Raw genomic sequence first — 26,494 nt, 5'->3', positions numbered from 1 at the left:
GCCAGATTTCTCTGCATATAAAAAAATTTGAGCCAGTTCTACTCACCACATATGGAACTCCCACTGAAATTCATGTTTTATTTCCCTGAGAATGCTGTGGTTGCAGAATCAGGCCCCTTACATGGAACAGAAGCCAGATTAACTGATAAGTATTTGAATGTTTCATAAGACTAACATTGGACTTGCCAACAGGTGTGCCTGAAGATTGAGAAAACGTTTGGATTCAAGAAGTATTCACACACTTTCCAACAAACCTCTTCACCATCTTGCATTTCAGAACTCTGTTTGTCTTTATTCCACACAAGCCTGTATAATCTTTAGGGCTTCTGGTTTTAGGGGTTGATTAATTTCATTTTTGAGGATTTTGAGTTTTATGTAGATGTCCAATAATCAGGGTTTTGTATATATTTTAGTGAGCAATGTATACGTTAAGTAAGCTCTTTGTAATGTTCCCTAGTGCACTTTAACATAGTACTGTTTCAAACAGTTCAAACTATATTAAGATGCACTGGGGAACTCTTAGCACACATCAGTAGAGTCTACAGGGCCCAATTAATGCTCAGCACATTGGTGCACTTTAAAATCACACACACACCGTACTCCACATTACTACTCTGTGTAGACATGTCCTTGGATATAAGTAACCATTTACAGTGTTTGAGATAAACACCGATTTCATACAGTGGGGTTTTGGTTTTTTGTATCCCAGTATTTTATTGGTGTTTCTCAGTTAAAACTGAAAACCAGAAGCTCTATTAATCTTGTATATCAGAAACACTGAATTATGAAATTGAGGTTACAGAAAATGTACCTTTTGATAAAGAATCCCACATCACTGAGCTTCCTGAAAGGTTATCCGGTCTGTGTCATTCAATTTGGCATTTGCTCCATGTTGTATCCCATATTTAGACTTCAGTTTGTTCATATGTAGCTTTATTGGTGTGGCTAAAGATAGCAGGATTTGTGTGTGTGTGTGTGTGTGTGTGTGTAAAAAGAACTGGAAACTCAAACTGACTGTACAATGAGTGTAGCAACAAATAATTTATTTATTTTCATGCATTCACAATGCCAATGTAATTTATGAGCAGTTGAGTGAAATGGAGCCATAAGTGAGTTCAAATAGGTGGTCATCCCAACTGAGTAAAAATAAGCAGGCTTCCCCCAAATTTAACCACTGGAGATGTCTGTTGTGTTGAACTGTATATGTTAACTGTGCCGAAAGGGATGGATCTAGTTAATGTTCTTCAAGGTTTCTAAGGTTTGGAGGCATTGGTAAGCAATAGTGATGCAGGAATTTGGGTGCCTGACTGTCTTGTATTGATCCAGGAGTTGTGTTCTCTCTGCAGCACATGACAGTAACGTGTTAGAATACCACAAATATGTGAGTACCACTTGTGTAACCTTCAGCCTTTGTGGGAAAATAAAAGCTTTTGTTATTTGAGTTTGACTCATGACCAGATGGTATGAATAAATGTATACAATGCCAGTGTTGCTCAGCTGATTGATTCTGTCTTACCATCAGAGGTAGAAAGTGCTTAAATAACTGATTCAGCAAGTAAAAAAAAATTTCTCCTTTCCTGTTGCAATGGTTTTATTTACAAGCAATGCCATTCTGTCTTCCAGCCTCTTGGTTTGAGGTATGCCTGAAGTATGCAAATATTTCTCAGCTTCATAGTGGAGTTCATATGGTAGTTCATCTCCAGACTTGTCACGCACTTTTAATTCCTAGTAGTGCTCAACACACAATTGTCACTTTTTTTGCCTGTACTCTTCTTTTACTAGCTACAGTTCATGCAATATGAAACTATGGACCACATCTACATTAAATCAATGGTGCAACACCAGGCTGGCCTTATTAAGACAGAATTTTTTCACAAAATTCCTTAAGCTCTTTGGGACAGGAACCATCTTTTGTGATGTGTGTGGGCTTACAATGCCTTGATCTCTAACAGGGGCTTCTAGGTGCTGACACAGTACAAACAAGAAGCCAAAACATACTGGATCTGTTCCAAATTTCTTGTCTCCTCTTTTTCTATTCTGTGGGATCCAAGGTTGTGGATGCAGCAGTCAGGACTTCCATGTGTAGAGACACTGCCACCTCACTAGCCTTGTCTGTTGGTGCATTAAATCCCCCAACTTCCAAACCCCATTCCGCTCCCCTCCCCCTGCCCCAACATGATTGATCAATGAAGCTTAACCTCGTTCCATCTAGTGTCTGAGCTCTGTTAAAGATGTGCAACAATTCTGAAATTTTGTTTTACAGAATTTTAGCTGAAAATTTATGTAAGTCATTTCATACATCATCATCATACCCCTCTACCCTCAAGTTTTGCTTTATGTGAATTTTTGTGAGAATGGCTGTTTGTGCTTTGAAATCACATGGGAAAAGTGGTCTACATGGTTTTGATGCAAAAATTAACACATTTGCACTTTTTTCAGATGCACTATCTTAGCAATATTTTGTACAGACTTATAATCATTTTGTTCATCCAAGTTGAGAACTATTTTAACTTCTCTTCTTCATCTGAGATGCATTCTGTCACTTTGGGTGTTGTGAAACCTCATAGTCTTTAAAGGGATTCCAAATCTATCTATAAATCATCCGCAGCGCTTATCAGTTATACTCCTGCAAAGAATGCCTCACTTTTCGTAACATGCCACCTCAAGGCCTCTAGCGAATCTTCTTTTGTCTTGTGGTCTCTGTGAATGTGAGGGATGCTCCAGGCTCTACAAAGCTATTACTACAAAAAAAGAAAACTCTGGGACAAATTCTACTGAAACCAATGGTGTTACTTTGTATTTACACTATTGTAATTGAGAGCAAAATTTGACCCCTGGACTTTATAGCAAATGCACTGAACTCCCAGGTTCAAAGCTAACCTTGTCTCTTTTTTGTTTTCTCCTATGAGACCTTTTTAAGCTTTTCTCCTCAATCTTTACATGGGTTCTGTGTATTCTTAAAAAACTCCCCTCCCCCACACACACCCCTGTTTTAAGAATACAAAATGCATTTTAAGTAAAAAGTATTCATCCACTGTAAGTAAAGAGGAACAGATGTAAAAGTATGTCACTGAAGTGGTACTGAGCCCATGTCCTACCCTATATGCTTTGTAACTAAAGCTTAATGTTCAGACTAGACTAGCGGATCTCAATTGCACGTATGCTTCGGATAATGGTTGTGTTGGAAAGCACTTATAAAATTAAAAACTATACCTGGTTATTGGGCTATTTAACTATGTTAGCTCTGTGTTATGCATTTGCCTCTGCCATAATCCCCCAGGGCTCTCTGTGCTCTCTGCTTCTGCCTGCACCATACAGAACAATTGTGATTAGTACAGTGAAGATTTGACTTGACTACCTCCTGTTCTATTTTCCATGTTCTAACTCACCATTCAGCTTGGGAGGCTTCGATCATAGTCTTCCAGATCATACAAAACTAATTTGGAGCAGACCAAGCTCAATTGTGCTTTACAGGCATGCCCATTTGAATGAGAGTCTGGCAGGTCAACGAAGTTGGAAGACTAAAAGTTTGTCAGAAAGGTAAGGATGGAGGGAAGTTGTGATAATGAGTAAGGCAGTTGCCAGTGATAGGCTCTTGGTCTGCAGTCAGATATTATTTAAAATATTTCAGCTTTCTGATCTAGTTTTTCCACATGCACATTACAGATTTTCCAATAGCAGAGCCATAAACTTAATTATAAGCACTGGCTGGTGCAGCCAAGGATTTAGTCTGTAAAGTAGACTGAAAGGTCTGCATCAAAGCATGCTATCACATTTTTAACAATACTTTTGAAAATTAGATTTTTGACCCTGCTTAAGTCCCCTTTACACTGCTTGAGCAACCCAGAGTGTGCCCAATGTGCCTTAATCCCACCACCACCCTTTTGATGCACAGGGCATTCCTGGGTGGGGAGGAGGCATGCTGGAAGCAGGAGGCAACAGACCCAGAGCATACTGCATTCCATCAATCCTGGGCAAGTCAGATAGTTTCTAGGAGACCATGCCAGCAGGAATAAGTTAAGAGTAACACTGTTGCTGGTCTCAGTTGTGTTTTGGGATAGTTTGACCTCCTATCTGGCTCCAGGATCAGGGGAGGAGTAAAAGTGGCTTATGGCCACCTTTTCTTCCTTTTCCTCAGCTGCACTAAGCATGAGTTTGGTGCAACTGAGGCCAGCCCAATGAATTTTCAGCACACAGTGATTTAGCAGAGGAATTTCTACCATTGTGGTACAGTGACAGAAGTCCCACTATTCAATGACCCTCAGAATTACTTTTCCTTCAGCTTGATGTCATATAAAACGCCTACTGTAGGAAAACTAGCTGATACAAGTCTTGCTTAAAGTTTTGCTCTACACTCTCTAACATCCTTCTTAGTGTCTGCTTGTTCAGTTACTGCAACTTTCCATTTCTAAACCTATCACACTGTAAGTAATCACAGAATCATAGAACTGTAAGACTGGAAGGGACATCAATAGGTAGTCCAGTTCCATGCATTCATGGCAGGACTAAATAATAATTAGACCATTCCTGACAGGTGTTTGTCTAACCTGTTCTTAAAAACCTCCAGTGATGGAGATTCTACAGCCTTCCTAGGCAATTTGTTCCAGTGCTTAATGATCCTGACAGTTAGAAAGCTTTTCTTAATGTCCAACCTAACCGCCTTTGCTACTATTTAAGCTCATTGCTTCTTGTCCTACTCTCAGAAGTTAATGAGAACAATTTTCACCCTCTTCCATGTAACCACCTTTTATGCACTTATGCATAAGACTGTTATCATATCTCCCCAAATTAAACAAACCTCACTTTTTCAATATTTCCCCATAGGCAATGTTGTCTAGACCTTTAATAATTTTTGTTGCTCCCCTCTGGACTTTCTCCAGTTTGTCTACATCTTTCCTGAAATGTGGTCCCCCAAACTGGACACAATTCTCCAGCTGAGGCCTTATCAGCGTGGAGTAGAGAGGAAGAATTACTTCTCGTATCTTGCTTTCTACACTCCTGCTAATACAGCCTAGAATGATGTTTGCTTTTTTTGCAACAGTATTACATTGTTGACTTATATTTGACTTGTGATCCGCTATGACTCCAGATGTGATCCCTTTCTTCAGTACTCCTTCCTATTTCCGATAGTCATTTCCCATTTTGTATGGAGCAACTGACTGTTCCTTCCTAAGTGGAATACTTTGCATTTGTCCGTACTGAATTGAATCCTATTTACATCAGACTATTTCTCTAGTTTGTCTAAATCATTTTGAATTTTAATCCTATCCTCCAAAGCATTTGCAACTCTTCCCAACTTGGTATCATCCACAAACTTGATAAGTGTATTCTCTATGCCATTATCTAAATCACTGATGAAGATATTGAACAGTAGCTGACCCAGGATTTCTCTCTGTGGGACCCCATTTGATATGCCCTTCCAGCGTCACTGTGAACCACTGAAAAATACTCTCTGAGAATGGTTTTCTACCAGTTGTGCTCCCACCTTATATTGCCCCATCTAGGCTGTATTTCCCTAGTTTGTTTATAGGGTGGTCATGTGAGACAGTACCAAAAGCCTTACTAAAGTCACAATATAGCACATCTACTGCTTCCCCCCATCCACAAGGTTTGTTACCCTGTCAAAGAAAACTATTAGGTTGATTTGACTTGATTTGTTCTTGACAAATCCATGTTGACTGTTACTTACCATCTTTTAGGTGTTTGCAAGTAGATTCCTTGATTATTTGCTCCATTATCTTGCTGGGTACTAAAATTAAGCTGATTGGTCTATAATTCCTGGGTTGTCCTTATTCCCCTTTTTATAGATTGCCATTATATTTCCCTTTTCCAGTCCTCTGGAATCTCTCCCATCTTTCATGAGTTTTCGATGATAATTATGAATGGCTCAGATATCTCCTCAGTCAGCTCCTTGAGTATTCTAGGATGTATTTCATCATGCCCTGCTGACTCGAAGACATCTAACTTGTCTAAGTAATTTTTAACTTGTTCTTTCTCTATTTTAACCTCAGATCCTACCTCATTTTCACTGGCATTCACTATGGTAGACATCTGATTGCTACTAACCTTTTTGGTGAAAACTGAAACAAAAAATGCATTTAGGACTTCTGCCATTTCCACATTTTCTGTTTATTGTCTTACTCCAGAGTAATGTGCCTGTCCTGTCCTTGGTGTTCCTCTTGCTTCTAATGTATCATTTCCAATGAATGACATTAAAATGGTCTATGCAGAGCAAGTGAGAGTGGAATTTTCTAAAGCAGGGATGGGCAATTTTTTGGCATGAGGACCACATCTGTGAATAGAAATTGTATGGCAGGCCATGAATGCTCACAAAATTGGGGTTGGGTGCGGGAAGGGGTAGGAGCTTTGATTGTGAGTGTGGGCTCCAGGGTTGGGCCAGGAATGAAGAGTTCAGAGTGTGGAAGGGGGCTCCAGGCTGGGGCGGGGGAGTAGGATGTGGGGGGGTTAGGGCCCTACCTGGGGGTGCGGGCTCTGGGGTGGGACGTTGGGTGTTTGGGGTGTAGGATGGTGCTCTGGGCTTTGGAGGGGTTTGGAGGATGGGAGGGGGATCAGGGTTGGGGCCCAGGAGGAGAGGCTCAGGGATGCAGGCTCCAGGCGGTGCTTATCTCAAGCGGTTCCCAGAAGCAGTGGCATGTCCTTCTCTGGCTCCTACATGGAGGTGCGGCCAGGCGGCTCTGCATGCTTCCCCATCAGCAGGCACCACCCTTGCAACTCCCATTGGCTGCAGTTCCTGGCCATTAGGAGCTGCACGGGTGGTGCTTGGGGCAGGGACAGCATGCAGAGCGGAGCTCCCTGGCTGCCCCTACACTTAGGAGTTGGAATGGGACCATGCTGCTGCTTCAGGGAGCCACGTGGACTGGCCCTCGACCCTGCTTCCCACCTGGAGCGCCGGAGCGGGGCCATGCCATTGCTTTCAGGAGTTGCATGGAGCGTCCCCTAATCCTGCTCCCTGGCTGGAGCAGAACAAGCCCCAGACCCCGCTTCCCAGTGGGAGCTCAAGGGCTGGATTAAAATGGCTGGCGGGCCACATCTGGCCCACAGGCCATAGTTTGCCTACCCCTGGTCTAAAGGTTTCATGACAATGCTATGTCTATTATATATTCTGTCAAAACTACATTAAAATTATATGCACAAAATAATAGTTAAAAAGTCTGTAGCCTTAACTATGGTAATTTTATCAACATTTCCAATCAGAAATATTTGCATGAGTGTGAAGAGCTTTTGTGACTGGTATTGACTTCATTGTGAATTGCAGGTTCTTAACACCTCTCAGGATCAACCCTGTGTATCTTGTCTTGTATTTTGCACCTCCAGGCTGTACAAACACACATGATCACTCCAGCCTCAAATCTAAAAGATTGTAGTTTGTGTAGCACTCAGATGATACAGCAGGAAGCACCAAAGTAATTCCTTGTATGTACGACAGGTTCTCCTCTGGGTTCACTGCTTATTGCAGCAGCTTATTGCCTGTGCAAACATTCAACTTCTGCTTCCTCAGAAAAACTTGCTTGTTGAATATCATTTATATGTAATGAGTTTATATCCCAGAAATGGATTTGGCATATTTCACTGTCAACTCACTTGCATATGTTTTCATCTTCTCCACAGGGGCGGCTCTAGACATTTTGCTGCCCCAAGCAGGGTGGCATGCCACGGGGGGCACTCTGCCGGTCGCTGGTCCCGCGGCTCCGGTGGACCTCCTGCAGGCATGCCTGTGGAGGGTCCACTGGTCTGGCAGCTCCACCGAAGCCGCAGGACCAGAGGAACCCTCCGCAGGAAGGCTGCCAAAGGCGGCCTGCCTGCCGCCTTCCCAGCGACCGGCAGAGCACCCCGCGCAGCATGCCGCCCCAAGCACACGCTTGGCGTGCTGGGATCTGGAGCCGCCCCTGCTTCTCGAGCACTTCATATAGCTTATATAACTAAATGTAATGTTCTTGTTCTCTCTGAACTTACTGTGCATTTTGCTTCTTTAAAAAGTCTGATTAGTGTTGCAAGCACATAGATCTAGGTATGGCTGTTAATACTTTTCCTTATTATTTTTTACTAAGCTTCCAATTACAGTCAAGGAACAACATGCAGTTCTTCCTACAGCTGATGTAACACTGGTACATTGGAAAGCTAGCTAAACAATGGCTTGGTGTTAAAGGCACTGCCTTTTGTTTCAAAGGTTGAGAGTTTTATTCTCATTCAAATTGCTGTTAACTTTTTTCATCAGTATTTTATAGATTAATGTTTACCACTTTTCTAAAGGATAAAGATTTCTCTTTAAGATATTTCATGTGTTAAAAAAGTCAGGGTTTAAACCAGTCAGTCATCGAAAGGGACAGATCCCTAGGGGATGTAAATTGGTATAGATACACTCCAATTTCTAGATCAATAGAACTACATTGATTTACACCACTTTAGGATCTGTTTCAAAATATTTCTAAAACAGCCACTTTGTTTGTATGGCTGACTGGTTTTATTTAGTCTTTTCTGTTCAGATGAGAAATGTTTTGGACTAGATATGTGATTAAACCAGTGGAAATTTACTCTTGTAACTCATGACTTGTTTTTCAGCAGTTTGATTTAGATTAAGGGAGTGGAGAGATTGTGTTTACTGATGGAGGAGGAAAAAAACTAACAGCAGTCATAAACTCCACACTTTGACATTGCTGATGCACAGGAATGCCTGCATACCATCCTGTCAGCATTGCACCATGTTTTCATACTTCTCATCTCTCACAGTTTACCTGAGAGAGTCAAGATTCCTCCAATTCCCAATGTGCCTAACTCTTGTAATCTAAGACAAAAATCAGCCAGTCCTTATTAATTTCAATGGACAGTTTTAGCCTCCCCAATTTGTAGCTTTAGGATGCAAAAGATCATTTTTCACTGTTTGGATCTGAGGAACGTACACTTTGTAACTAAATATTATCATCTAATTAGAAAGATGTGTTTCTGGCTTAAAATCTATGACATGCAAGAAACAGATCAGCCTTCCTCTGTCTTGTTCCCCAAACTAGATTCCTTTATGCTCCTGTGGCTCCCTCCTCTTTACAGGAAGACAGCAAGGGAAGGGGTGGTATGGCATTTAAAAGGAATTTAGTACATTTACAGTAACTCCTCACTTAACTTGTAGTTATGTTCCTGAAAAATGCGACTTGAAGCAAAATGAAGTTAAGCAAATCCAATTTCCCCATAAGAATTAATGTAAATGTGGGGGTTAGGTTCAGACTACATATATATTCACACACACACACACACACACACACACACACACACACACACACTTTAAACAATTTAATATTGGTACGCAGTGATGATGATTGTGAAGCTTGGTTGAGGTGGAGGAGTCAGAGGGTGGGATATTTCCCAGGGAATTCCTTACTGCTAAATAAACTAGCAATTGACTGAGCCCTCCACGGTTAACTCTCACAACACTCTGCAAGGCAGCAGGAAGGGAGGGAGGGCAGATAGAGACACACACCCTATGTGTGAGAGAAAAAATTGTATTTCCCCTTTAAGTAGCTGACCCTAGGTTTAAGTACACTGCCTTAATTAAATCAGCTTGCTGAGACCTGAGACCCACAGCTAGAAGCTCCCTCCATGTGTCCCCCAGCGCAGTGGAAGATGGAGTAAGTGGGGTGCAGGAGCAGGAGGGGAAGGGGAGACACCCTGACATTATCCCCCATCTTCTCCCTTCCTCCCGTATAGCAAGCAGGAGTCTCTGGGAGCAGCTCCAAGGCAGAGGGCAGGAGCAGCACATGGCAGCAGGGGGAGAGATAGCTGCTGCACAGGGAACTTAGGAGAGTGGGGAGCTGATAGGGGGGCTGCTGGTCCATCCTGGTTCGAACCGCCCACGAGCTAGCTGCAACAGGCTGCTCTTCCTGCAAGCAGTGGGCAAAACAGGCAGCTGCCAAAGGACGTTAGAAGGGAGCATTTCACAACTTTAAACGAGCCTGTTCCCTAATTGATCTGTAACTTAACATCGAAACAGCATTAAGCGGGATGACTTTAAGGCCACGTCTACACTACAGCATAAAATCAAAATTATTAAAACCAGTTTTATAAAACTGGTTTTATAAAATCGATTTTACGCGTCCACACTAGGGCACATTAATTCGATGGTGTGCGTCCATGGTCCTGGGCTACCATCAGTTTCCGGAGCGGTGCACTCTGGGTAGCTCAGTAAAAGAATGAGACCAATAACTTCATTTTCCGTCCACACTAATCCTAAATCGATATAGTAATATCGATTTTAGGGTTACTCCTCTCATTGGGGAGGAGTACAGAAATCAATTTTAAGAGCCCTTAAAATCGATTTAAAGTGCCTTGTAGTGTGGACGGGTACAGCGTTAAATAGATTTAACGCTGTTTAAATTGATTTAACGCTGTAGTGTGGACCAGGCCTAAGTGAGGCTTTCCAGTATTAGGGTATCAGCCTAGACCACTTGGTGTTCCCTTTCCTCTCTAGGTCATACACACTGCCAAGTTGGGAAGGCAGTCTGCTTTTGATTCACACCCAGACCAAGATCAGCAGCCTCCCCTTCTCCCTGCAAACTAGCTCCAGTTCTCCTCTGTTTGGCTCCCTTATATGTCCACTCTATCTGTGGCTGTTTGCTTCAAGGGCATACAGAGTTCTCAATCCTGCCGAGCTCATAATGTGAACAGACATCTAATAATCCTACCTCCAAGCCTCCTAGATAAATCAATGAACAATTTTCCTAAATAAATCATAATTACAACCCTCTCTCATGTCATATCAGAAAGTAACTCAACATTTTTTAATCAATTATGCCTGTGTTTACTTATTAAAAATACATTGCATAAGCCACTTCTTTTTCATTGTAGCCGACAACTACAGTGCCGTAATATTGATACTGCAAACCATTATGAAATATTTTGAGGACCTCTGCCTTATAGTGTGGAACACATGTTAATATATTGTGTCACGGACACCTCACCTTCCATTAGTGACTGTGTGGACCACCTCATATCTCATTGCATAGTATCCCTAGCACAGCAATTGCTAACAAGAGAAAGTGTGTGATACATTTTTAGCTGTCTTTTAATGAGATGTAGCAGGTGGAAATAAGGAGAAGAGAGGTAGCCGCTCACCACAGACCGCAGTCCAAGAACTGCTGTCATGAGGGATTAGCTCTACAATGTTGAATTAGGTTCCCAGCATTCAATACTCCTGGCTCCACACATTAAAAATAATGAGTCATACTTCCAAAATCATATGATTGGTTTAAAAGTAATGAGATTTAAAAGTAATTCTTTTTTTTTTCAATTGCCTGCTGGTTATGAGCCTTTAGGGTTCACATTCTAAAGCTTTTCTCTGCAACCATGAGGGCTAGAAACTTACTTTAAAAAAAAAAGCCACAGACATCTCCAGTAATCACATGCCTATGGAACTGAGGCTTTTAGAAAATACCAAATATTGCAAGAGGTGAGATTAAATTGTGATAGTGGGGAATGCTGCTAACAGCCAAGGACCTCATCCAGTAGAAAGAGATCTTGCTCAGCTGCTGACACCACAAATGCTAGTGGCCTCCCTGGTTATGCAGGCTAGTGTGCAGGAGACTGTGTCAGCACCCTGACAAGGTGGTGAGGTGAATGAGGTATGCCAGCTGATACTTGCTGGGGAACAATTTCAAAGGGCTCCCACAGGCAAAGATGCCTCCCTGACCAAGGGTGTTGGGGCCCATCAGCAAAATAAGAGAGATTCCATCATGCTGAAGGACTCCCACCAAAAATTTGTATGGAAAAGATAGAGCCCTCCACCAATACCTGCTTCTCTTGAGAGATTTTGGGTGAGAGACCCCTGACAACATGATTTTATATATAGAGTGGCTTGTCCTGAATAGGAAATGTGGTCCTCTACAGGATAAGCTGCTATGTACCTATCTCATAGACCTAAAAGGTCATTGAGTCCAGCCCCCTGCCTTCACTAGCAGGACCAAGTACTGTTTTTGCCCCAGATTCCCTAAGTGGCCCTCTCAAGGATTGAACTCACAATGCTGGATTTAGCAGGCCACTGTGCAAACCATTGAGCTAACCCTCTCCCCATACCTATTTAACTGAGGGCCTTCATTAGCTCGAGTGATAAAGCAAACAGCGATGATGTTTATCTCATTTACAACCATGAAGTCCTGTACTTCCACAGACCCTCCTAGGTCATACAAGTCTTTATCTCTCTCCTACTCATGGAGTGATGCCAGGGATTTATTACAATTTGACTGAATGGCACATCTCCAAAAGGGGAAGAAGGATTGGCCCCGTATAAGGAGTAGCGGAGCATGGGGCGGAAGAAGGAGCATTTACTAATCCTGAGCTCCTCTACAATTCTCTTGCACCCAGGATTATTTAGAGCTTACTCTACAGTAATGTGACCAGAAGCTGTAATAGGCTGGTCAGCTGGGGAGCCAGAACCAGAACCTTTCACAGCTTGTTTGGCTCAGAAAACTGCAGCTTCACTGTGCTGGATGGAAACTGTAGATATTAAATATTTTTGTAATAAGACCAAATTTCTAACATCTAATTTAGTTCTCTAGTACTTTAAGTTGAAATCACATGCTGTTTTCCAGGCAGCATTTAATGAAGACTGATTTGGTAAAGAAACTATTTATTTGCTTTAAAGTTTTACATCCGCTAGCTCCCTAAAGTATCAAATGGAATTGAATGTTAGGTTTATAATTAATGTGGGGTTTTGTTTTGTTTAAATTTTTGACATAAAAGAACATTTCCATAAATCATGTCTATGATTGAAAAAATATGGTCAGAACAGATTCTACTGCTTTATTTTGCATCTGTTTCACACATATAAATGTGTCAGGTTTATGTAAATCACACTGATAACAATGAAAAATAAGGGAAGAAAATGGTAAAAAAGAGCCTATGTTGTATCAGTAACACAACTTTTATAATACTACTCCATGAGACCAATCTCATTACTTTTCTTGCCAGATTTAGTTACTTTTTAATAACTTAACTTTAACAGAATTAAGTTCTTGTTCCAACTCTGGAAAAAAACTGGCAAAAGCAATGTGTTTTTAGATTTTTGTAATGACAGTTTCAAAGGTAATGACCCCAAATGGTCTCATCCCAAAGCTTAATTCTATATCCACTTGCCAAATGAGGTCAGATTAATAGCTTTGATTTCATGGGCCAGATTCTCAACTGACATAAACTGGCATAGCTCTATTGATGTTAGTGGAGCTACATGGATTTACACCAGCTCAAGAACTTGCCCAGGTTCCTACCAAGCAGCAGCAGCAAAGGAAAAAGGGTTGCCAACACAACCACTTATCATATGCAATGTCTTGCGCTTTATATTATTCCAGCAAAATAACATGGCTTCTGAATAAATAATTCTGCCAACAATCTGTTACTAATAAAAAAGAAAACTAATAAATTTCTGTCTGATATTTGTAATTAAAATATACTTTTTGACTCTACTTGACTTCTTTTACCACAGGACAGCAATTTGGCATGAGCTACTGAAGGAAAGAAGAATACACAGCAAAAATAAATGAAGCATTTAGCCTATCAACATTTTGGTGGGAAAATCATATGTAGTAAATTATTCAAACTGTGGTAATGCTGTTTGTTACTTTCGTTTTTTTCTTAGTCGTTTGGCTTTTTTAAAAAAGTGCAAAGAATGGCCACTCCTTTTTAAAGAAAAACTAGTAAACAATTTTTTTAAAATTTTTCTCATGAGCTAGTTTCATTTATTCTGGAATCTAGCATGTTTACTTAGGAGTTAAATATTTACCTATTGTTCCCTGTGTCTAGAAACATTACTCAGGTCTTATTTGCTACTACATATTGTAGGAGCAGGATGGGTACCCTGGACGTTTTTTGTGTGTGAAACCTGTTTATGGCTTAACTTCACTGTGTGTCATGCAAACAGTGCTTTTATTTTTATGAGATTTCATTTACATAGTAATGACAGAAAATAACATTCTAAGTTAATGAGGTAGCAAATAAAACTATAACTTCCAAACTTATCAAAGTTGTAGCATGCCTCTAAGCATTTAAGTTTAAGGGAGGTGCTGACTACTCTTACATATAGCTTCTTACATCCTCCTCTTACTAGTTATTTTCTTCTGCTACACTGCTTGGCTTGACCTCTTCATTGTGCCAATTACATCAGCTTAAACCCACTTCCTGACGTGACAGCCCTTTGGACACTTTCTTGCAAACTCCAGCAGGTACAGGGCTTATTACCATATACAGGCCAACTGAATAGAGTCAGAACAACAAGCACTCCACCCGTGAGTTATGTGTGTACAGGGTTGTATCCTTCCACATCACACTGCAGCTGTCCTGTAGTGACCAATCCAGTTCACTGATGGAGAAGTATTGGACAGCAGATTCTGCTCCCTCTTCCTAGCTGAGAATGGTGAAAAGCAGAGTGAGGGTGATAAACGGTTTTAAACCTATTGTTCTTTTATCATTTGGGTATTTTTGTTTCTTGATCATTCATTTATGTATTGCCCTATCGTTGACTGGAATTTGTCAAAGTTTACACAAATAGTCCTGATCCCTGCCTCAAAGAATTTGCAACCTAAAGGCCACATTGAGGCTAGCCATTTTGTGGGTAAACTCGAAGGTGTTCCCACTTGCCCTGTACAGTCCATGTAAGAATCAACCAAAATTGCAGTCCCTGAATTCAGTGATGTATATGGACTGTTCCCTCCCTGACTCTCTGAGGCTGCAATCCACCCCAAAGCAGGCTTGGTTAGGGTAGGGCCATGCCCCCCGCACCCCGGCGTCACCCCAGAAAATGAGACGGGCCCAGAAGATGTGTGCTATGTCATCCTCCCCTTGTGTGCCAGGGAGCTCCCTGAGCCTCTCCTCCTACAGCAGTGATATAGCTCTGCCCTACTCCTTACCCTGGGCAATGTGCAGTCTGCACAATCCAGGCTGAAATCCAGCACACAAACATAAAACCAGGCAAAGGAAAGGGTTTTTTAAAAAAACCAATACAAATGAAACAGTATAAACTTGAGGGCAGAGCTGACAAATAACTAGACTTGTGACAGCTGGTCTAGCGATGCGACATGCAGATTTCATGTGCGCGGAGACCAGACATATGACCGGAGAGCCCCAGGTGCAGAATCCTTACTCCAACCTCTCATAGCTTCACAAAGCAATGCTGCTTTCTTGCCCTCGGTTTTGCAAGGAAAACTTGCCACCAGCTAATGGGTGGATTTGAAGTGACATAGGAAGTAACTTGGCAACTTTGAATAAGGAATCAAGCAGCAGACCACATTTTGGTGTCACTTATTACAAAATGTTGACCACTGGCTGGAGAAATGAGTTTAGATGTACTGCTCACATGCCCCGCTCTTGAATACTTTACCGATGTGTATACAACACTTCCTTGAATGAATAACGGTTGAAGGATTGGGCCATAGCTTACATAATGAATTTTAAAATGAAATATTTCTGCTGTTGCTTTTATATTCCAACCTCATGCATGAGCCAGCTTACATCATTGCCAAATTAAGGCTCTGGCTTAAAAATGCCAAGCAAAAAAATCTTCTTCCACTCCGCTATCTCAAAATGTTCATGATATATTACTCACAAACTAATAATTATACTTTTGCCAAAAATTCTTTATTAGGGAGAGTCCTGCTTAGACTGCTTACTTTCCAAATGTTTCTGCAAATTACAAATTCTCCTTAACTGTGAAAGCATGCCCAGCACACCCTCCTAATACCTGTATTGTGTCATGGCACCATGCAATACTGGAATCTGATATGAAAGGATTCATTGTGCTGCCAAAAGCCCAGGCATAGGACTGCGTGGCCCATATCATCAGTACATGGGGGCAAAAGAACTACCATTAGTTCCTTAGACAAAACATATACAGGCAATGCCCTCAAGTGCCTCCTGGATTCTCAAACTTGGAGTGACTTCCGTGTCATTGTTTTGTCAGTGTAGGTGTGCATCACTGTACATCTTACCCCCCTCCATTAACAAATGTATTCTCAGAACAGCCCTGGAAAGTGTAATGAGCCCCTTCCATTAGATGAGGACACTAAGGCATAAACAAGTTAAATGTCTTGCAGAAGGTCACACAGGAACTCAGGTGCCAAGGCAGAAAGAGACCTCAGCTATCCTGATGCCCAGTCTACTGCTCTAATCACAAGCACATCCTTCATCTTTTCTCTCTGAAAATGACCAACAGGGAAACTAGTGCAACAGTTCTGGGAACTAAAGATGGGCCCATCCCAAAGTTTCATTCTGGAGGTTTTGATGCCAAGTTTGGCGCTATCAGGAAGTCAGGATTTTGGTTTGGCCTGTTATGGAAATGGCCAGCCATGACAGTTCAGACCCAGAGTGAAAACTTGCCCTGCCTGGATGGGTTTCTGGTTTGAGTACAATGCCTCTGAAAACCTGCTGAATGAGAAAAGTGAGTTATAACATTGTTCAAGCCAGAGTAATCATTAACAACTAAAACAACAGCAACTGCTTTGCATTTCTATAGCACCTTTGAACAGGTGATGTCAAAACACTTTCCAAACCTAAAAGACTTTAGACTAACACAACTCCTATAAACTAGGTAAGTATTAACCCATTTCACATTGTACTTTTAAAAGTACATGGCAAGAACATGGGCGGGCAAGCAGAAGGCAACCACTGAACTGGGACACATTATTGACGTATCTTTTCCCCCAAGGCAAACTAGAAGATCCCTGAGGATTACAGGTAAACTCAGATGTGTGACCAAACAGATTTTTGGGCTCATGTGCAATGGAAAAAAAAGTGCACTGGCTGTGAACACAATTTGGCTGTCATTGTCTAACCAAGGGTTAGCTCAGCCGTGGCTTCAAACAAACCTTAAAAGGGAGACTGAGGGGCTCGGTCAAGTGTTTACAACTTTTCATCTTCTGAGAAGGGTTTGTGTTTGCTTTTTTAAGGGCAATGGGGACAGTGGCAGAAATCACTGAACCCCACAGATACTATGACATTTCAGGAAGGAAATCCTCATCATGGCCGTGCTACACAAGGAACTTTACCAGCATAACTATAGTGGTATAATTCTACTGCTACTGTTACACCAGTATAACTTCTCATGAGGCTATTCTTTTCCAGACTGTGTGTCTTTTTTTGCTTTGAAACCAGATTAAGCTAAACAAAACACTACCACCACCAAAAGGTACTCTGCTACCACATTAAGAATATCCACATGGGACGTTATACCGATGTAACTATACCAGTATAATTGTTCTGGTACAGGTCCATGTGTAGCCAAGCCCCCAGTAGCATGCATTTAGAGGAAACTATCTGGAAATCTCTCTCTTTCTACTATTGCTTTCCTACTACCTGCTTCCCACTAGCATCACAATCCCTTCTCAGGCCAGGTCTCCACTTAAAACTCTTGCTAGTAGAGTAATGCTGGTTAGAAGTGTGATCTTTTTATACCAACAAAAGCCCCAGTGTACATGCGTACCGCCAACAAACTAGCAATTACTCCCTTTTGGAATTTCCCATAAAATGAATGTGAATAGCTCTGCCTATAATACCATGCGACATCAGTATAAAAAAAAATCATTCAAAATGTTTCAGAGAATCAACATTCCATGCCAGTATTATTATGTGTCTTTGCTGGGTTCTTTTTTTTTTTTAAATTAGAGGGTCCTAACAAAAAAAAAAGGCTCTGTGCATCAGAAAAATGCTGAAAATGTGCCATTTGCTAAAATTGGCAAATTAAAACATGTTATTTCTTTAGCTGGGGCTCAAAGCAGCTGTTCGGCTTAGCTTCCACCAGGGTGTCACAATAGGGATAAGGAAGGCGGCCATCCAGCAATGCAGTTTCTTGTATATAAATGTAGGCTTTTTTTCTTTCTTTCTTTTGCACAAAAATCTTGGTCCACATCATAAAAATAATATAAGTAACTATTCATCTAGGGACTAAGAAATGGCAGCATTGAAGCTAATCAAAATAAAGTCACTTCAGAAGATATTTTTTGAGGCAATCTGTTCTGGCCATTAACAGTATTTGAATCCCTTTTATCATATTTAAGCAATTTATATTGCTCCACTATAAGTATAAATAATGTCTCTCAACTGTTTTTCAATGCAACTCAGTCTTTCCCCATTTCAGGTTTGTGAGATGTGTGCGTGTGTTATTTTATTTTTACTCATAAAAATCACTTGTATCCTCATCAGGCTTATTAATGACACTTCTGAGGAAAGTGATGTGCTTGACATTTCCTTCACACCACAGGAGTTTTCAGTCACTTTGCAACTGATCGTACAACATTAAAGGTAAGATTACAATTTACTAAGCACTAAGGTACAGACCCGCTAATTCTTGCCAAAGCCTGTCAGAGTTAGTTGTTCATTTCCCAAATGGTTAAGTGATTTCCCCTTGGAACTGATCAGCACAGTCTCCTACTGTAAGTACTCTTCTATTAAAAATACAGACTGGCTCTGCCATTAACGTTTTGCTATCTTACCTGCTAGTGATAAAAGGCTGAAATTACCCAGTTCCCCTCTGGGCTGCTCTAGCAAAAGGGGTTTCTATATCACTTCTGTGGTAAGAAGGGACATTAGATAGAATATGCCATAAGCTTATTAGGTAATTTGTCATTCTCATTCACCCTTTTTTCATCATCATCCTTTACCAATGACCACATACCAGTGTACTTTTTTTCTTTTAATTCCAGAAAAAATGATTTCCGTGTCTGTCTAAAAAGTTTTAGAAAAACCATTCTAATGTATTTTTTACACTGTACACTCATGCTCCCCACAGGCAAGAATCTGACACCTTTAATTACACTTGCATAGTATCTTACTCCAGCAGTAGGTCCATTCCAATCAATAGGATTACACACAGAGTAAGGTACAATGTGAGTAAGGGGTCAGCATTTGCTGCTAAATGATTTGGCATAATTATTTTACCATACATTGCATTATTTGTCATTATTGTTTCTTCCAGAGTGTTGTCTAATATGTCTGAGACAAAGTCATTGATTCATGTTCCCTCTTGCCAACATCCTGGCCACATCTCCTAGAAAGACCTTAGTCTAAATTGCACATGCGCTCTGGAAATGGGGGGAAAAAAGGCTTCTTGTGCTTCTTGTACACAGTCTTTAAAAGGAGAATCTTCTTTATTATTCATTATATAGTTCATTTTTCACAGGTTAGTAGATTTAGGCGGGTTTGTGTTACCCTTAAAGAAAGTGCTGACAAGTTACCAGAAGTGCAAACAGCTAGGTTGCACAAGAGGAAAACAGGGAAAGCGGTGCCAATGACTGGTTGTTAGAAGACTGCTGATATCTCTTAAAATAATAAGTTCCTGGTGAAGTTTAAACCTGTTTATCTCCTCAGTCAATCTTTATTTACCTAAGAATGCAAGGAATGTTACAAATGAGACAACCAGTTGGATTATTCACCTTCACCCTCATCTCTCGCACTTTTATAAATGTATTAATTTACTCATTTCAAATTGTTAAAGCCACTACAAGTATGTCGACATTGCAGTAAAAGACCTTCAGCAAGCCCATCTCAGCTGACGTGGGCTTGCAGGGCTGTAAAACTGCAACATAGATATTGAGGGTCAGGCTGCCTCAGCTCTGGGACCCTGCAAGGGGGAACGGTTCCAGAGCCCACACTCCAGCCTGCGCCTGGACAACTACACTGCAGTATTACAATCCTGCAGCTGAAGCCCCTACATGCCCAAGTCAACTGACATAGGCCAGCCACAGGTGTTTTACTGCAGTGTAGATATACCCTAAATATCCTCACTCAGGACCTTTTCCTCTGAGGTGCTGAGTCATTGGGAGAAGAAGGTAATCAGCACCCTACCAAAGGCACTCAGCATCCTGCAGGATCAGGTCAAAACTCAAATACTTTGTTGTCAGTATTAGTATCCTGGCAATGCCTAAGAGTTGCAGTCATGGACCAGGACCCTGTTATGCTAGGTACCGTACAAACCTGAAACAAAAAGATGATCCTTGCCCCAGGACCTGGGCGTATGAGACAGAGGGTACAATTTGCCTGTTCATATGTTTATTTATTACAGATGTATTGGATTGTATCACTTGAAGTAGCTTACATTTCTTGACCTGCAAAATCTATAGCCAAAAAGTTCAAATGTTGATATTGAATCCTACGTCAGGTTAGCCTCATAGGTAAGCTCTGTAAGAAATAAATAAATGAACCTTTAAGACAGTCCTAAAATAGTGGAACTCTATCCAAGTCTACTGTATGTGGAAAACAAATGAAATGTTTTCTAGGTCCCAGGGTTAGTATTCAGTAGGATTTGTAGGATTCAGGCAAACAAGAGAAAAATAGAAACCCAAAGCCTTAAAATTATAGTAGCTTTATACCTGAATTACCTTATTTAATGATGTGTATTCACACTGTTTCTCAATTCAACATGTTATTAATACAAGATAAAGGCATATCCATTCTTCAACTCTATTCTACTTCCTTTTAAAAGTATGCAAGCTTTATGTGTTCCTGCATGCAAAATTACCCACGTACAGTGCCTATAATGAGCATGAGAAGAAAGATCATACACACATTTTTTTTAAAATTCTCATTGGCTTAAAAGTAATCTCTTGATATTTTTTGGTGAAGGGAGGAGGAAGAGGCAGGGAAAATTCACAGTTTTAGAATTCTTAGAGTTGTATGAGTAGCATATGAACAATGTTTAATCCAATCTAACCCTAAAAAACAGCAGTAGTTGTTTTATGCCTCCTGAATCCGGCCATACCAATATTAGTGTAATTAAAAAGGAAGCGGTCAACTTTCAGACTGAAAATGTTCTTCTGCTGTCTGCATCTGGGGCCTAAATTGGAATTTTCTCACCATATGGATTCCTCATTTAAAAAAATAAAAAAACCTGAAGCATTGTAACAAATCTTACAGATTTTATTGGCATAAGTAACAGAGCTCCCCCAAATGGTTTTCTATAGCTACAGCAGTACACAATATAGTTATACACTGTCCCTCCGACTTTCTGTTAATAAAGTTACATCAAGACTATCTCTATCTGGGTGCACACAAGTGCCTCTGTGCATATAACTGCACACACACACACCTCACAAAGGCTACAACCCAAGAAACCCTAAAAGTTGACCTCATAGCCTTTTGGGAAAAGTCCTATAGAATTTAATGGGGGCAGTAACCAATGATGAGGCATAAAAAAAAAATTTTCTAAAAACCTAGATAATTTAAAAGTTACTTCTTTACTTTCCATAGGACCATCTACTTTTTGAACCACCTTATAAAACTCTATTCAAGTAATACAATTCTGTATTAAATTCTGCAGAATGATTTTTTTAAAAGAGTAAACAAAATGTATTGTTCTGTATTAAAATCTACAGAACTTTTCCAAAAGAAGAATGAAGGACTTGGTGCAGCCCATCTTGAATAGCTAAAGGATTTGTCAGCAAAAAAAAAAAAAATTTATAAATGAAATAAACAAACAATAAAAGAAAGAGACCACATTAGCCTCTTGACAGGGTTTTATATGACTTTTTTCTGCTTGTGGGTACTGCTTAGTTATTCCCTGTAGAAAGAGGGATTGGGGCTGGTTGCCTGATGCATTTTAAGGTTTTAAAGTATAAATTTCAGGGTCAAGCTGGTTTGGGCTTGCTTAATTGTTTTCTCAACCTCGTATCTTACCAAGGGAGAGGCTGCTGCTCTCCTGGGGATATTTCTAGCACTGCCATTGTTGAGATGTGTGATGAAGTGAATACAAGATGCACAGAGAGATGACAAAGAAAAAGTAAAACAATGTTAAAGGCTTGGCGATGTAGAACAATAGTTCACTTGCCTCTCCTCTAGAAATTGGCCAAAGACAGAACTGTTTCACAGAACCTCTCCCTGCCCCACCCCTGATCTGTGGGAGTTCAGATGAAATGGGACCCAGATCCAAACCACTCCTGGTTTTGGTTTGGAAAAACAAAACTATGATCAAGTAGTTTTTTACAAAACCAAAACCATCTCAATTTTGCCCACCACAGCTCTTGATTCCATAGATCTGTGCTCAAATAGGCTTAGGTCACAAATGAAAATGTGTTTAGTGGTCTCATCCTGGTCCACATTTGTACACATCACAAAACCACCATAGAGCCTGGTACATTTTAGCAAAACTGACAGCCTCTCATCTCAGTGGAAGTGCAGTAATGAAATGGAAGGGGTACTACCAGTCAAAGTTGAGGTACATTGACAGGGCTCTGTGAAAAAGTCAGTGCTGTTAGTCCATCTCTAATATAAGTACAAAATTTACTCATATGTTTTAAAATTGAACAGGAATACTCATACATAATGCTGAAAGAAGAATGAAGCAAGGAACATCTTTCCAGCAAAAATTAAAAAGAGAAAAAGGAAAAAAATCATCAAGGCGAACCTTAACTTTGCACTGTGGTATTTATGTGTATTTTTGTATGTTATAAAAAATATGAGCACACAGCATGTTCGTTTAAGGGGAAAAAAAGAAAAAAAGAAACAGAACTACTGAGAAAAGTAAAACACACCCTTGGTGAAGTATCCTAGTCTTTCTCCCCAGAGAGAGAAAGCATTCTAAGGTAGTCAGACAAAGAGGAAAGAGAGGATTCATTATTATTGTTGTTGCTGAATTATATTCTGCATATAAAATATGAGGACAGGCAGAGGTCATTGATTTGAACTGTCTGATGCACTTAATTACTAGCACACCCGGTAAATAATTCAGTCTAGCTCTCTCTGCAGTACCTGACCATAAAAGTTTGCCAGTTATCTGGTCTTTATTAAGAACGTTATATATATATATATATATATATATATATATATATATATATATATATATATATATATATATATATATATATGAAGGAGCTGGATTAAGACCAGATTTTTTACCATGCCAACTATCTATCTATGTATACACATACACTATTTTTTACTTTATATATAGTTAGTATGGTAAAAAAAAAAATCTGGTCTTAATCCAGGTCCTTCTTTCTAAGTAGCATCTTGGTCACACAGCTCAAAAAAACAGTTAATATGGGTTCTATTCGTTAGCTCTTGCTCTGCAGGTGTACAGGCTGAGTCTCTTTTAGGTCACTGTATGTTGCAGTAGTGGGTGGCACTAACATTGGCTTATTTGATCCTAAGTAACCATCTTATTTTAGCAAGAAAAGCTGCCTATTTGTGGTTTTCAAATTATGGAATGAGCTTAATTAAACTGTAAAGCATTAAACAACAGTAGGCAAGATGATATCCCTGTGGGCAAGGAGAATAAATCAAGTGCTTTGCAGAAAATAAACAAAACTGGTGGTAAAAATAAATCAGCAGTTTCCAGTCCCACCCATTGCATTGCCAGTTGAGATAACAAGGTGAGTTTGTCTTTATAAAGCAAATCTTTCTCAAGGACAAGAAAAAGAACAAAAAAATTCCAAGAGGAAGTGTACACATGTAAATGTCTTCTGAAAAAAGCACTCTTACTCAAGTCTACAGAAGAAACAGGTAGCCCTACCCATGCTAAAAGTTACACACAAGGAACAGTCAAAATGCTTTCTGGAGATGAACATAAGGAAGCTAAACTATGAATGATTTTAACTTTCCAAAGTTGAGGGAATTTTGAAATGTTACAGAGGGGCAACGTTACAGTGTTTCCTCCCCGCCCCCCCAATTTATTATTCTACGAATTTTACAGGATTGGAGAAGTTATGAGAAGTTTCAGAATAGAAAATGGGAAAAAGAAAAGAAAGAGGCAAAAGCAGAGAACAAAACCAAACCAAATATCATGCATGCTGTTGCAAAACAGTAAAAATAGGGTGGGGGAACAGGAGGGGCACACACAACTACAGTGTTTTAAAGAAATATTCCTTTTTCAAACTTGGAATAAAAAATTTCACTTTGAATTGAAACAAATATTTCCTGTATAAAATGAAGGACTATGCTTAAAGTCATTCTGATACAAGAGACAAAGCATAAAAAGTGAAAGCCCTTGCTCTTTAGGCAAAACTTGGAACAACCAAGAAATGTGTTTCAGTAGATCTCAGAGAACAACCAGGAATGTGAGGACTAAGACAATCAAAGATTAGATAGGCCATGACTATGTAACACCTTGCAAACAAGGAGTGCAATTTCAAAACCAGTATGGTATTTGACTGGCAGCCAATGCAACTTTTGCAAAATAAATTAAATGTGCTCCTGTGGTCTCCTTTTCATAAGAAACCTGGCAGCCACATTCTGTTCTAGCTGGAGTTTATGTAAAGTCCCTGTTTCCCTGAACATAGTGGAAATCCAGTCTATGCTATGAGTATTTTCACTGTTCTTCTTCTGAAGTATTCTTGCATCCTCAGATACCACCCTGTGATTTTTTTTATCAGTCTACTGTAATGAAGAAGATTTAATAGGAAGAGCCAGTTAAATCAAACAGATGAAATATTAGAAACTAATTTATTTATCATTACATGCCTGCATAACTATAAGATAAATTTTGCATTTGGCATTAGTGTTGTTGAAAAATATTTATTATAAAATATTTTATTTGTGGCCACTTCTGCCTTAGGAAAGGAATTTTGATGTGCTTTTACTATAAGAAAGAAAAAAATCATTTTCATATGAATGACTGAACTAGTAGCAAGTCAAGGAGAATCAGGAAGGTATCATAAAATTAGGAAAAATTCAATCTTTAAAAAGGGGGAAAATAGCAATCTTTGCAATTATGGCACATTAATTCTAATTTTAGTCCCTAATAAATAATGGAACAAATATCAAGAGAGAAAAATTAAGGTAACTAGAGGATAATGGAACATGCACAAAACGATAGGGGCCAGATCTTGAGCTGGTGTAAATCAGCATCGCTCCATAGCAATGCTCATTTACACAGTCTGAGGATCTGGTCTGACATTTATCAAAAACAAATTATACCAGGTTAATCTGATTATTTTAAAAGCAATTTACAAACTCAGGACCAAATTCTTATTCTTAGTTACTTGGATGTAACTCAGGAGAGTTTCCACTGCAGTTCATGGAGTTACTCCAGATTTATATCAGTGTAAATGAGCAGAGAATTTTGCTCTAGTCAATGGAAAGAATGCAGTGGATGGAATGTGTTGAGACATAGAAACATATTGTACAGTGTCACGCAGTCTCACTTGAAAAAGTAATTCAGTTTGGTGTGTGCATTTATACATGGATGGGAAACTGACTGAGGACCATGACATAAGAGCAGTCTCCACAGCGTTGGGAAAAGGAATCCAGTGGAGTGCCAGACGGATCGGTGTTGGCCTCAGTTTTATTTGAGATCTGTATTAGTCATCTTAAAGGGCAGGGAACACCATACAAATTAAATGTGCAGATTATATTAATTTAGGAGGCATTGCAAACCCAAGTAAGGACAAAGAATACAAAAAGACTTGAAGCGGTTAAAAATGTGGACAGGAAATAAGAAATGGGATGCAATATAAAAATGGTTGCTTATAGATCAGGAATATGTGTATACTATATATAGTATATTATACACCTAACTTGGCAGTCTTGTAGTAGACCATACAACTGTCTCCCAAGGTAAGTGAAAGACCTGACGCTTACTTCATTTAAAACTAGACTAGGCAGAGCCCTCTAGAAAATGTTGAAGGGGACAGCCCTGCTTACATAATTGGTCTTTTCCATCTCTAATTTATATAGGCCATATTTTGCCATTGGTTTTTAAGCAGAGTTCCCGTTTAATTTCACATAATTCTACTTAAAAACTGATGGCGTGATAAGGCTGAATTATTCTAGTTTATTTAATTTGTAAAAAATCTTACGCTGTGTATTGAGTTTTACATTTTACATGTCATTGTCTTTATTATGTGCCCTCCGTACAAATAATTGCTCTTTATCATTCAGATCACTATGTCTAAAGATAGCTATAAGTTAATTAGAAATTGTTCAGTGGTTAGCCAGTGCAGGCTTTGATCACTATTTGCTTTTAGAGTTTGTACCTGTGCCCATCCTGCATTCCCAAGATGTTTTCATTTACTGTCAGGGAAGCAGACAGAATTAGATCATGTCACAGGAGAGACGTGCTGAAAGCATGAGTAAAAGCAGTGATTAAAAAAAAACTGTTATAGTTTATCCCAGAAGTTAAAAACTCAAAGTATTTTGTCAAGATAATAGTGAATGTGATAGCCAAATACCCAGCACTTATTGCTTACCTTCATAGCTCCTTGTTAGTTCACTTTGCTGGAATATGGTAGCTATCATGTTGGGGAAACCTGACTCACACACAGTACTACTACTTCTTCAGCTATCCCTCAGTGCAAGGATGATGTCTGCCGAGGGGGTTCACTGATGGGTTTTTAAGTGGCTGAGGAGCCCAATTTGTGCCCTGCAGATTTTCTCACAGAAGTGACAAGTGTAATCTTGGAGAAGACACAGTCATTGGCTGGAATGTTGTTCTTTCCTCCTTTGTCGCTTCTCTGTCTCATGAGCACGTCTGTTCTCCTCAGAATGAGCTGTGGCTTGGTGTATGGGAAGTGCCACT

The sequence above is a fragment of the Gopherus flavomarginatus genome, chromosome 6 (genome assembly GCF_025201925.1).
Source record: "Gopherus flavomarginatus isolate rGopFla2 chromosome 6, rGopFla2.mat.asm, whole genome shotgun sequence".
In the NCBI taxonomy this organism is placed as follows: Eukaryota; Metazoa; Chordata; order Testudines; family Testudinidae; genus Gopherus; species Gopherus flavomarginatus.
This window is presented reverse-complemented; position numbering follows the sequence as displayed.